Consider the following 12,726-nt stretch of genomic DNA (forward strand, 5'->3'; position numbering starts at 1 on the left):
GGCCTTCTTAGCGGTGGTATCCATGATGCCCTATTTGATCTCTGCTGTACTAGCTTGTCGGATGTTGTTGTGCGCTGGTTGGGCCAAGATGCGTGTGACCTCCTGGTCCGTAGCAAGTGTGAACACTGGGTCTGAGGGATCCAGGTTCGGTGTGAATGACGCTGCGAGTGTGAGGGCCATCAGTTCCGGTTTTTCTTCCACAGAATATGCTGGTCCGTCGGGCCCTTGTAGCGTGGGGGTGTACAGTTTCTCCCTGGTGAAGTGTCGGGCTAGCTGCCACACACCAGGTCGTGTGGTGTCCAGCCCTGCGAGTTTCTGGTCCCACTCTTGTGTTTTGAATGTTTGTATTTTTTCCCGGATTATACCCTGGAGTCTGTTATTGTGCTGTTTGAAGTGCTGGCGCCTGGTACGCTGCTAATGTCTCCTGAGGCGGTTCCTCATTGAGATTAGGCCCAGGATTTCCTGGGGCAGGGCTGCACTGTGTTGTTGTGGCGTGCGGATTGGTATGGTGTCGGCTATTGCGTCCTGGACGGCGCCGGTGAGGGTTACGCAACGGCGTATGTTTTCTTGGATGAGTGTACATGCGTTGGATGCGTGTTTGCCAGCGCATCCGCGGCAACGAGGGCCAGGCCGCAGTGGTGGGCCGAATGACCGAACCGCTGGCAGTTGTTACATTGTTGCGGGACCTGTGGCGGTTCGTATATTTCTACCCTTACGTCCATCCGCAGAAGGCATCTTATCTGCAGAAGGCCGCGGGAGGCGGCCGTGTCGGCCATCTCGACCAGGTAGTGTGGTAGACGGTGGTGAGAGCGGAAGCCTGTCATCCTGGAAGCACTTTTGCAGTCAAAACCTAGGAAGTTGAGGGCCGCTTGTACTGTGTTGTTTGGGGTGCTGAGATCCACTCCCTTTACCACGTACTGCTGTGTCCGTTCTTCTGCGGTCCTGTACGTATAATGTTCGATCCCCTTTTCTTTGAGGAAGATAAGGAGATCTTTGTATTCGGTGCTAGTCGATACGTACAGTGAGGCCCTATCCCCAGAGTACTCCATGTGTAGCGTGCAAGGTGAGTGCCTTTCCGCAAATGTTGTGTTGAGGACGCTGAGGTCCCTGTAGTTCTGTATTACGACTGGGGGAAAACCAGTCTTCTGCTGTGCGGGCGTAGCTGCGGTTGGTTCTTGTGTGGTGTTGCTGACCGCAGGTCGGGGCGTGATTGTTGTTGTGTTGGTGTTCCTGACCGGAAGTGCAGGTGTTGGTGTAGGTAGCAGCGCCTTTCGGCTACCTTGCGAGTGTGGTTGCTCGCTTGTTTGTGTAGTGTTTTTCGGTTTGCGGCGTGGGCCCTCCACCTGCCAGGGCCCAGTGTAGTATTGTTCGGTGTCCGCATCTGCAGCTGCTGGCTCCGCCGTTGGAGTCAGCTCCCGCAGTGGGATAGTGGTACAAGAGTCACCAGTTGCAGGTGAATGTAAAGTTATATGGAGTGTGCTTGTCCGCGTGGGGGAATCACTTGGGCCGCAGAGGTCAGTTATCAGTCGACGCTGGCTCAGCAGTTCCTGTACTTGCGCAGCGATCTGCCGGTCCTTGTCGGCCAACACATCCTCAACGGCGGCAAGCGGGACGCTGACGTCGACGGGAACAGCCGACTACAGCGCCTCTTTAGCTGCAGCCTTGCTGCGGGTTAGGGCGCGGGAAACACCGGCGGAATCTGCCATCTTCGTGTTTAGGAGCTTTATTTGGTTTGGGTGAGCACGACAATTATGCTTTTTCTGACAAGAAAAGGCTATAAGTAGGTCCTACAGAAGAGGGGGGAATGTCCTACGACCTAGCGTGCGCCGTTGGTGCAGTGGCGCGGCACCTAAGGGAGGTGCGGAGGAAGAGAAGTGGCCTACAGTACGCGGGGTGGTCCGACGTGAACGGGCCCCTGGCACTGATCAACCCTAGCACAGAACGAGATAGTCTCGCCAGGTTTGTAACCGTGGTTACGAGTTACTGTGAGCTTCTCCGCGAGCTACGCGGCTTTTCGACGAAAAGGAGCAAGCTCAACCTTCCGCCGATCCACCGAGCGCTACTGGCGCTTCGAAAGGGAACTCTCTGTAGAGCAGAGCGGTCAGCGAGGCCTAAACCCCAATAGCTACCGTTGCACCGGCCATCACCGGCTGGAGCTCCTTCCGCAGCAACGGCAGAAGCGCGTCTGCTACTGAAGAGCCCAGGTGCAGTCGCGGTATTTATGCCGATTCTAGCGCACGTGTTGACATGCGCATCCGCAGCCTCAGAGAAGATACTACCACAGTCGTACTGCCTGCGGATAAGGGTAACGCCACAGTTCTTCTGACAAGGGAAGCCTACAACGAGAATATATATTGTCAGCTAAATGATTCCACGTACCGCAGAATTGAAAAGGACCCAACAAGCCGAATATCAAAGAAAACTGCTACCCTTTTGAACGGCTGTTCTCTACCTGAACAAGTTATCAAGAGATTGAGACCACTCAATGCAGTACCACCAAGACTCTACGGTCTTCCCAAGATACACAAGGATGGTGCCCCACTACGATTAATAGTGTGTAATATTGGTGCTGCCACCTATTCTATAGCAAAATATCTGGCCTCACTACTAAAGCCGTATTTGGGTAAGTGTTGCCACCATATACGTAATTCCGAGGATTTTGTCAGTCGCTGCGGAGCTATGGGGTATCGTCTCAGTCGTGCGACTGGATTCGTGATTTCCTGTCAGGAAGGTCGCAGTTCGTAGTAATAGACGGCAAATCATCGAGTAAAACTGAAGTGATATCAGGTGTTCCCCAGGGAAGCGTCCTGGGACCTCTACTGTTCCTGATCTATATAAATGACCTGGGTGACAATCTGAGCAGTTCTCTTAGACTGTTCGCAGATGATGCTGTAATTTACCGTCTAGTAAGGTCATCCGAAGACCAGTATCAGCTGCAAAGCGATTTAGAAAAGATTGCTGTATGGTGTGTCAGGTGGCAGTTGACGCTAAATAACGAAAAGTGTGAGATGATCCACATGAGTTCCAAAAGAAATCCGTTGGAATTCGATTACTCGATAAATAGTACAATTCTCAAGGCTGTCAATTCAACTAAGTACCTGGGTGTTAAAATTACGAACAACTTCAGTTGGAAGGACCACATAGATTATATTGTCGGGAAGGTGAGCCAAAGGTTACGTTTCATTGGCAGGACTCTTAGAAGATGCTACAAGTCCACTAAAGAGACAGCTTACACTACAATTGTTCGTCCTCTGTTAGAATATTTCTGCACAGTGTGGGATCCTTACCAGGTGGGATTGACGGAGGACATCGAAAGGGTGCAAAAAAGGGCAGCTCGTTTCCGTTATCACGTTATAGGGGAGAGAGTGTGGCAGATATGATACACGAGTTGGGATGGAAGTCATTACAGCATAGACGTTTTTCGTCGCGGCGAGACCTTTTTACGAAATTTCAGTCACCAACTTTCTCTTCCGAATGCGAAAATATTTTGTTGAGCCCAACCTACATAGGTAGGAATGATCATCAAAATAAAATAAGAGAAATCAGAGCTCGAACAGAAAGGTTTAGGTGTTCGTTTTTCCCGCTCGCTGTTCGGGAGTGGAATAGTAGAGAGATAGTATGATTGTGGTTCGATGAACCCTCTGCCAAGCACTTAAATGTGAATTGCAGAGTAGTCATGTAGATGTAGAAGGAAGGTAAGCTTAGCAGCTCGGATTTGTTAGTCAGCTTTGATGTGGTCTCACTATTTACCAAAGTGCCTTCAATAGAATCGTTACATCTTATTGGTGACTTATTCAGTGCAGAAATGACGGCCTTGTTTGAACATATACTCTCCTCAACGTACTTTTTATTCAATGACGAATTCTTTGAACAAACAGACGGCGTCACCATGGGGAGCCCTTTGTCCCCTGTGGTAGCTAATCTCTTTATGGAGGACTTTGAGGAGAAAGCACTTGAGTCTGCTGTCTTAAAGCCTACGGTCTTCTGGCGGTACGTAGATGATACTTTTGTTGTATGGCCTCATGGCACACAGGAACGGAGAAATTCCTTCATCATTTAAACTCTTTACATGAGAACATCAAATTCACGATGGAGATTGAAAAAGATGGCACTTTACCATTTCTAGACGTGCTAGTATGCTGTAAAAATGATGGGTCATTAGGACATTCTGTGTACAGGAAACCGACTCACACAGATCTGTATCTCCAGGCGTCAAACTGCCACCACCCAGCACAAACAGCCAGTGTTCTCAGTACCTTAATACATCGAGCGCATGTAATATCGGACGATGAAAACCTCCACGCAGAATTAGAACACTTGGAGAAGGTTTTTAAAAAGAATGGCTACACTTCACGCCTAATAAGAAAGGCCATGCGCAACTGTCATAACAAGAAGCAGCGCACTGAGGACGCTGCTGACGACTTTAAATCAACTGCGTTTCTTCCATACGCCGGGAATGTGTCGTCGAAAATAGGCCGATTACTGAAGAAGAATAAAATCAAGGTTATCTTCCGTCCACCAGCAAAGAACCGGGCCCTGGTTGGATCCGTTTAAGACGATTTACAACTGAAGAAAGCAGGCGTCTACAAAATTCCCTGTGAATGTGGCTCTGCATATATTGGCCAGACGACAAGAACTGTCCATGAACGATGTACAGAACATGAAAGATACACCCGTCTGTGGCAACCGTCAAAATCGGCAGTAGCAGAGCACTGTATTTCATTGGGACATTCAATGGAATACAATGGAACAAAAATTTTAGCTCCGGTTTCCGGATTTTGGGATTCCGTAATCAAGGAATCAGTGGAAATACATCTTGCCGATAATCTTATAAATTGTGACAACGGCTTTCAACTAGATAAAAATTGGAATCCTGTTATTAAAATTATACATTCACAGCGGAATAGACAGCGTCATTCGATACTCAATGACTAGATGATCTTTTACTTTCACCACCGAGGGCAGCACGTACAACTCGGCTATGCCGCGCATGTCAACACGTGCGCGAGAATCGGCATAAATACCGCGACTGCACCTGGGCTCTTCAGTAGTTGTGTACTAACCTGATGATGGCCGGACGTCTCTGGGCCGAAATATCGTGGCAGAATGTCGACGGGATCCGGCTGCATACCTGGAAATTATTAGAAGTTAATTATAATATGTTTATATAGATCTCCAGATACCCACCTATAAAAATTTAACACTCGGCTTGATACTTTACTAAATAAAGTAGTAACAAATAGAAAAACAGTTCTTATATGTGGAGACCTAAACGTAGACTTTAATAAGCGAAGCAATTCAAAATCTGAGCTGATGAACATTTTAACAGCCAAAAATTTGGAGATTACAATCCACTCCCCTACACGTGAAACGAATCACTCTAGCACTATCATAGACCAAATAATAATAAGCTCCAAAACAAAATATAAATCAGTTGTAATAAAAGCTGGACTGGCAGACCATCATGCACAGGCTATAAGCTTTGTGTAAACACTAATCCATCCTATAATTATATGAGGAAGACTACACACTTGGCAAGAACTTTCAGTAATACTGCAGTACAAACGTTTCAGAATTTTCTCCAACAAGAATCATGGGAGATAGTGTATAGTACAGAAAATATTTCTGATAAGTTTCAGACATTCATAAATATTTTTAAATATTATTTTGATCTTGCTTTTTCATTGAAAGCCAAAACAACGCAAACCACTAAAAGCAACAAGTGGATTACTAGTGGTATAAGGAAATCTTGTGCTAGAAAATGGTACCTTCACAATATTGCAAGAAGCTACAACACAACTCAGGAGTTTGATAGTTACTTTTAAAAAATATAAATCTATCTTAAATAAAATAATAAAGGAGGCAAAGAAACGAGACAATGACAAATACATAGAAGATGCTTCAAAGAGAACCAAAGCAATCTGGCAAGTTGTAAAAAAAGAAACCAAATCTTACAAAAGTAGAGTTAATACTATAGTATTAAAGGCTGGCTTGGAAAACATTAATAACCCACAGGAAGTAGCTAATATGTCTAATAACTATTTTATAAATGAAACAGAGAAACCATTACAACAGACTTCTAATAGAAAACAGCATACAGAAACAGGGAAAAAAGTCTCAAGCAGATCAATCTTTCTGTACCCAACAAATGTAGAAGAAGTTCAGGTTACAATAAAACGTCTCAAAATGAAACACTCTGCAGGTATAGATGATATACCTGATTTCATTATAATGAAGTGTGTGGACTTGATTACTGAGCCCTTAACCCACCCATATAAACTATCTTTTGCTACAGGAACATTTCCTTCATGTTTGAAAATAGCAAAAGTAAAGCCATTATACAAGAAAGGAAACAAAGATGATGTTTCCAACTACAACCTCTGGCACTTCTTTCTGTTTTCTCAAAAATATTAGAAAGACTTTTCAACAAGAGGCTAACAGACTTCTTAGAGGTAAACAGCATTCTGTCAGAATCTCAACATGGATTTAGAGCAAACCGCTCAACCGAATCTTCAGATCACTCCTTTCTATTAGAGGCACTGATAGCTTTAGACAACAAAAAACTTACCATGGGCATATTATTAGATTTGTCAAAGGCATTTGACACCATAAATCATGACAAATTGCTACACAAGCTAGAAAATCTTGGCACTGGGGGAACAGCTAACACTGGCTCAGCTCTTATCTTAAAAACAGGGAACAGTATGTGAAAACAGATCAAGAAAGGGCAATGTCATTAGGAAATATAATTCCAAGCTACTGACTGTTAAATATGGCGTGCCACGAGGATCAGTAATGGGTCCTGTTCTGTTCTTACTCTATGTAAATGACCTAAACATAAGCAATGACAGCAGTAAAATATTTCAATTTGCTGATGATACAAGTGTTCTAATTACAGGAAACTCAGAAGAAACTCTTGTAAAAAACAAAAGAAACCACTGACAGGCTAACATGTTAGTTTGATGACAATGACTTAACAATAAACTACTGAATAAATTGTAGCTATGGATATACACACAGCACAAACAAAAAATCTGATATCACCCGATCTAAAGCTATACCAGACAGACAATTGCCAAAACAGCCAATACCAAATTTCTTGGACTTCATCTGCAAGAAAACTTGAAATGGGAAGCACATATTGAGCAAATGAACAAAAAATCAAGTACTTCTAGTTTTGTGCTGCATTAATTAAAAAATTGTACCAGCTACAACACCCTTCAGTGTGTATATTATGCAGTTGTACACTCTCCCCTCCGGTATGGGATTATGTTCTGGGAAAATTCTGGAGATGCCATCAAAACATTCAAAATTCAAAAAAAATTGTAAGCATAATGGAAGGGGTAGGTAATTGCAAATCATGTAGACCATTGCTTCAAAAAAGGATGATCCTGCCACTTCCTTGCATATATATACTTGAAAATATAATGTATTTACAGCAAAACTTACATACAAAAAGACCACTCATCTCTAAAAATCACACAATACACAGCTATGATACGAGACAAAAATTAGATGTACATGTTCAAAGCGCCAACATAAAGTTATTTAAAAACAGCCTTATCCATCCTAGTATCAAACTATACAATGCCTTACCAGATACCATTAAACACATACAAAACATTGGTCACTTCAAATCTAAACTGAAGTCGTACCTGGTTGATCATTGCTTTTACACAGTAAATGAATACCTACAAAACTAAATTTTTGTGTGTTTACCCAATGTAGTCTCATTCAGAAAAACATTTGTATTTTATCTCTCTGTATATAGCGTAACAACATTATTTAAGTATTCATCATTAATTGATATATTGATGTGTGTTATTATGTACAAAGGTATATTATATGTACGAAGGTATATTATATGTAAAACTGTTAATATTAACAAAAAAAATCCAAATATCTCTTGCACATTGTACAGCTGTAGATGAAATGGATCAATAGATTAATCAATCAAATCAATTGATTAAACTTTCTATGACGTCATTATTGTATAAACATTACAGATTCTTATTTTTTCAGTTTTTAGAAGCACGACACAACAACTCAGTTCCAGGATCTTCTGTTGCTCTTTGGCTGTCGACCCGTGGCGTATAATGGCCAACAATTTTCTCTCTGGTCCCGGCAGTGAAGATGCTGTCTCTGTTCATTGCACTGCCCTCTCCGTACATGAAACATAAAAATAAATACAAAACTTTAGATAATTCACAAACATTACAAAATACATATATTCACCTGCAAACTGGGCTGACACTGGTGGATGGGTGACGCTTCTATTTCGCATCCCACTACAAGAGCAGCTAACCCTCTGACTGAACTCGCTGCTTTACCGTGCAGGAAACGCTCTACTAATCCCGTGCGGTCTATGATCCTCAGGAAGTAAGTTGCTAAGTATTCTCTTGTCTTCCTTGTGGTCGCCATGCTCTGATGGAGCTAATTTACCTTGTTTTAATTTTGAATGGAATTCTGGATGGTTGCTGGGTTGAAATTCCAGTAGATGTTAATTACTTTTTTCAGTGTAGATCCTAGCACTCTGATTCATTCATATGCTGTGAAGGAGTAACCTTTGATTTTACGTATCACTGTATGGAAATGAATTTCTTTAGCAAGAATTTAGCTATCATTAAAACTTTTTAGGTTAATACATCAAAACTTTTATGCCAAAGACTTGGATCACAAGACGACCAATACACTCAATTAAAATTTCTGTTATCTCTGAGTATGATCGAAATTACTTAGAAATTACTTAAGTAGTCGTAATTTATTTCCTTTCCGGTCTTTTAGACTATGAAACAGAAATTGCACCAAACTCCCACAGTTCTAGTAATTAAGAAAATCAATTGGGGAGTCTTTCTATGTCATAGTGTGATGTTCGTTGTTGCATGCATCGTTTCGGCGAGTGGGGGACAAACCAAAATTGCACTAGTGATACATTAATAAATCTGCGACCAATATGGTGCCATTTAAAACCGTTGTTTCTTCAGCTGCCATGGTTCTAAATATTTGCAGCGTCACTGTAGTTCAATTCTTTTATCTTAGTGGTACGCGCATGCCCTCCCAGACGTGGGAGATTGCTGCATTGCCAGTTGCACGCACCGAGAGTAGCACCGCCATAGTATAGTTCGCAAACTTACGGTTAGGGGGGGTGCGCAGTTTAAGAAGTAGAGCCACCACGGCCGCATTAACCCTTTCGCTGCTACAGAGACGTGCTCCCCGCATTCTGCGCTGTGCGCTATTTTGTCAGCAGTGCACTGCTTGCCTGTGCAGACACATGATCTTTCGACTGCTTTGACACACTGTATCATTTGATTTCACAAAAACTATTTGGCCCAAAAATTTGATTTTTACACATCATCTTGGCTGATACCTTCCCCCATAAATGACTTAATTTTGTTTCGATTTTCAACCAAGTTATTGTGCAGCATTAGATGTAGCAAACCATTGCACGAAATTTTGAAGAGTTTGCAGAGGTAAAAGTCCATAGTGTATTCTTTCCGTATGGTCGATTTTAGTTGCCACTAGAAATTTCAAAACATTACATTCAAACGAATAAAATTCATGAAGTAAGACACTTCGATATTGTTTTTAAATAAAGCAAATATTAAGGTTTGAACTCAGAACCTTTCACTTAGCAGCCAAACACTTCAACCATTAGGCTAACGCAGCTCGTCATGCAGTGGACTTTAAAATATCATGCAAAATACCGACAAACACTGTTGGTATGACTGAATTACTCACGTTACAATAGGAAATAAACAATTACCGCTGTTCTTTATTGCGAAAAAGTGGTTCATGAGGATGATACAAACACTTCCTTGCTATCGCCTGAATTAGGAGGCTTATTGCTTGTTTGGTTTAATTAATAGAATATGAAGCAATTTTTATAAAGAATGCTTTTTCCAAACTTTCTATAAAAGAAACTCTGGTATCAAGACATTACTTTTGTTCAATTATTTTATTTATGACTGAACTTTTCTAAAACTGAAGACCCTCGTCCATGCTTTGCACTGCAGTCGAGCTCTGGCAACGTTGTTCTCTGGTCATTGGCTGACTGTGTTTTGTGACGTTAGATGCTCAGAACGAACCTAAACTAGGCCGCCGTCGTAAATGATGCGCACTTTAGCAGGACAACTCTTGCCTCCCCACTCCCCCTTCTACCTTGCACAACACCACTGCGAGGCCCCAGTTACGCAGACAATCACAAATTCTAAATTGTAGTAACTCCTAAAAGTTGGAAGCTGTGAAATAAAATACTTTTTCAAAAATAATTATTACAATTATTTCTCCATATAATCTAATACTTGTTCAGGAACCCGTCGCTCTTCTAAGTTACAAATATACCTGCCCTTGTATCGAAATTTATCGATCGTTCTCAACATATCGAAAACATTTATAGTAAATGCTTTAATAGTATTATGTTTTACTGTCAAATACAGTTCTTCCATTACACACCTGATGATAATAATATATTCACATGGGTCACTCACTGCCTGTACAGCATTTCCACGCAGTACGCACCTGACGACTTCACTATCTTATGTCCCGTGCTAGGAGGATGCTAAGTTCACCCAACCAGGGTATGATGTGATGTCATTATGACGTATACACGCTTTAGCCGATTAACACACCTATCGACTTTTACTAACGTACGAGGTTCTAAACTATCGTCAGCTAGTGGTTTGTTTTGACACGTGCGACTCTGAAAACAGCTCAGTTTGGCAGCAAAATAAAAGCAAAAGAGCTGGATATTAATAGAAATATTCCTGACCATGGCCCTGAAAACACCATGTAAAAAAGTGAAGTCTTCTTATATCCTGACCAGATTAGATTGTGTGATTGTTGTATTGAATGCTTACGCCGAAAATTATATTTATTTATTATCAACATTTTAGTATGATTTCATACAATTGGTCTTGTCAGTACATATTAGATTGTAGCAGCATACTCTTGCTGACTTTTTTTCCTCAATTTATATAGCTGAAAGAGAACTCATCCAAGTTTGTTAGCTAAGTAATTTATATTTCCATCCCAAGATAGTCTTTTACCAACCATAATTCCAAGTAATTTTACACTCGGACCACAGAGACAGGTACCTTAGTGTCCAGTAATGACTGATTTGTAGAATGATTGAATTTCGAACTTAAAAGGAAAAATATGAGACATTGTTGAAGAAAAATCGTCGACCGGAGATGAAATACGAGGGGAAGTGGATTTCTCAATGTAATCTTAACCAAAGGTTAGTGTCTAGTACTGACTGACGTATGAAATGATTGAATGCAGTGTCAACGCATTCCATGATGGTAAGCTTTTCTCTCATTAGTTTCTCGAATGCTGAACACATAATTAGAGACGAGCAAACGAAAAACAACGAACAGGACTCAAACACAGTACAATACGCAATTTAAACGCAAGGAAGGCAAAACACACTTAAACGAATGGCTCAGAGCACAGCACTACCCTGTCACAATCTCTCGAAAGTTCACAAAAGTCGAATAGTCGATATACGGTTTCTATCGTTTTCGATGTAGCGTGTATACGTCATAATGACGTCACATCGTATCCAAGTCCGGTGAACTTTGCATCCTCCCCCGTGCTACGGAGGAGGAGGATATTAGTGTTTAACGTCCCGTCGAGAACGAGGTCATTAGAGACAGAGCGCAAGCACGGGTGAGGGAAGGATGGGGAAGGAAATCGGCCGTGCCCTTTCAAAGGAACCATCCCGGCATTTGTCTGAAGCGATTTAGGGAAATCACGGAAAACCTAAATCAGGATGGCCGGAGACGGGATTGAACTGTCGTCCTCCCGAACGCGAGTACAGTGTGCTAACCACTGCGCCACCTCGCTCAGTCCCGTGCTACGTTAATGCTGAAATCAGTTCTGGTGTGGTATGAAAATCAGCGCCTAGTATGGACTCTGAGACGTCTGATATAACAAAGATCCACTGACTGCTTCCTGACAAATCTAAAACTGCTGATGCTTGCAAACCAAATAAGGTACACCAATCTAAGTCGCTAATAACAAACCGCTCAAACCAACAGCTAGGTCACAGTACATTAGTAGAATCCGACTGCGTTAAAAGAAACGCAAGAAAATCATTTAACAATGACACTAAAATGACAAAAAGTAACATTAACCAAGTTTTTTCAATCTACATTTACCGTGCATGGCTACTGGTAATTGATTGGTTGCCGTAAGACCTGCATGCAGGGAATTTCCTGTCGCTATACAGCTTCGTGCCAGCAGTAAGATCATGTCGGATTAGGAGTCTATATGTTAGTAACGTCCTAACGCACGTCTCTGTGTGAAGTCTATGAAATGGGATTGATACGTGAGATAGGTTACTCACCACGTTCAATTTCAAGATAGCGTCACGTGTAGAAGTTGTAGTTAATCGCTCCGTAAATCAAGATTATTTAACATCACTGAAGTGCATGTCATGCGATAAAATAGTGTGAAGTGGCGTCAGAATATGCTCAATTATGCATAAATGGTATCATTCGCATTGCCTCGCGAAAATAGACCAACATAAAATCTCGTGTGCATGTGGAACGAAGTGCAACGGTCATTCATACGCCATAGAAATGTGCAGTGCCAACTGTGAAGTTGCAGTGATAGAAGAATGACAAGAAGACTTGAAAACGTCAGAAGAACGCGCCCTGTTGCTCGAAAACATGGTAAAATACGTACACGAAACACTACCTCAAGATCTAAGACATAACCAGAAAT

This window comes from Schistocerca gregaria, chromosome 5, assembly GCF_023897955.1.
Source record: "Schistocerca gregaria isolate iqSchGreg1 chromosome 5, iqSchGreg1.2, whole genome shotgun sequence".
NCBI classification, from domain to species: Eukaryota; Metazoa; Arthropoda; class Insecta; order Orthoptera; family Acrididae; genus Schistocerca; species Schistocerca gregaria.